Here is a 2211-nt window from a genome sequence, read left to right as displayed (position 1 = left end):
AACAATTGTAATACGGGAGAGTAAAAGGATGGGTGGGTGGGTGTGGTGAGGGGTGGAGTTCATATTCGTCAGGGATGCGGAGGTATGATGTGGATGTATGTATGTGTGTGTGTGTGTGTGTGTGTGTGTGTGTGTGTGTGTGTGTGTGTGTGTGTGTGTGTATGTAGACCAGGGAAGGGGTATGTGAATATTTGCATGCCTGCGTTTGCATTTCATGTGTGAGGGTGTGTGTGGGTGTGTTTGTGTGTGTGTATGTGTGTGTGTGCATGTATGTGTGTGTGTGTTTGTGTGTGTGTGTGTGTGTGTATGTGCGTGTGCGTGCGTGTACGTGTATGTGTAAGAGAGAGAAAGAGAGAGAGAGAGAAAGAGAGAGAAAGAGAGAGAGAGAGAGAGTAAAGAGAAAGAGAGAGTCAGAAAGGGAGAGAGAAAAACATAATAATATTCGCGATCGTGTTGACACACAATGGTGCAGGTAATAAATGTGAAAGTTTTATTGCAATTCTCGACTGATCCCAAGATTTTCTACAATATTTACTCGCTAAGTAAGATCCTTGTTTCCTGCATAAGAAAAGCTGTAGAGTCTATTTACTTTCTGAAAATTGTTTATATTACTTTGTCACGGCCAATGTTAGGAGAATTTTGCAACAAAAGTATACAAGTCCAAAGAGACAATTCTATTTATAAAAGTATGCATATCTCATCGAAATCTCAAGCAAAATTATTTTTGGGGTAGTAACAGTAAGAGATTGCTTTGAATTTCCGGTATCCCAATGTATCACTTTTAAAGTGAGTTTTTTCCCCATTCTAAAAAAAAAATCTCAGTTGTTCCTCGAACAATTCAATTTTGTTTAACTATTTGATGCGTTTGACTATAACTTGCTCGGTAATCTAAAGTTAAAGAACACCGACACGGATTCAAATTGCTGAGTACACAATACACACTCGCAAAAGACAAACGTTCAAATAAGCCGCACACATGGTAAAAACATTAACAAACAATCGGTCCATTAAAAGACTAATTCTCAGATGACACAGTGCCTCTCTCTGCAGACAAACCGGTGACATCGGGCGACCTTCAAGATAAACATCGCGGTTCCCACTGTATCAACGTATTGTTTCCTGTTATAAATCTGTTGGCCGTAAACGTTAGCCCAAGAGAATCGCACCCCATCGGACGTACGGCTCGAGTGTGCAGGAACAACACTTTAAATCCGGCTTTGTCCGCGAGCTACTTTGTTCGGATGCGAACGACAAAGTTTGAGCACGGAGGGATGACGCGCTGTAGCAGATTTCCTGGTCTTATTGCAATTCAATGACAGCAGTTTGTTTGTCGTCCGAAGATTGGACAAATATGCGGCTTTTGTGGGTTCAGGGCCGTGTCCTGCCGTCTCACTTAGTCCCTGACACGAGCACACACTGGCCAGTAGTTTGCCATTTCCTCGGCCCTGCAAAAACAACAGGGCTCTCAAAGCCTAGGGTATTTAGAGCCATTACTCCTGAAAAGACCACTACAAAGGGAGACCAAATCCGAAACACAACAGTCCGGCTGCCAAGGTAAAGGCAGCAGAAATTTGAGAGGCTTTCAAGACGAGGAGACCTTCGGACTCGATGAAGCTGGCAGGAAGGGTTTTTTCCCCCTCCCTTTCTTATTTTAACGTTCTCACGATGTGTCGATTTGGTTTTTGTGTTTATTGTGTTCGTTATTTTTGTGCCTTTACCCTTTTCTTTTCATGTTTTCACGTTGTATTTTTGACTCGTCAGGAAATGCAAAGAGGACCCCGATAAAGAATGGATTAAAAATAAAAGCAAGTACTGGAATTTTCCAGGATTTTTGTTATAATATTATTTTATCTACTATTTCTAACTTCAAAGGAGGAATCACATTTTTTTTTTCATTAAAGAGTTTTAAAAAGCCAAATGTCTATTTACTGTCGTATGGATGAAGATTACAAGACACATGTAAAATTATTCCCAAACTTTACAAGCGCTCAGATTACTAAACAAATTAATTTAAATTAAATATCGTAACTGGTTTTACAATCATTTACTCTCGAGGTTTTTTATCTCGCTTTCTCAAGAAAAAAAAATATAACAAATAAAATAATTTACGAACAAAGAAACAACAACAACAACCATAAAACAGCTTTGTAATCTTCTAGACGTTAGATAATTCGATACCTATAAATCCCCCTCCGCCACCCCATCCCCTTC

Source organism: Aplysia californica, unplaced genomic scaffold, assembly GCF_000002075.1.
Source record: "Aplysia californica isolate F4 #8 unplaced genomic scaffold, AplCal3.0 scaffold00032, whole genome shotgun sequence".
In the NCBI taxonomy this organism is placed as follows: Eukaryota; Metazoa; Mollusca; class Gastropoda; order Aplysiida; family Aplysiidae; genus Aplysia; species Aplysia californica.
This window is presented reverse-complemented; position numbering follows the sequence as displayed.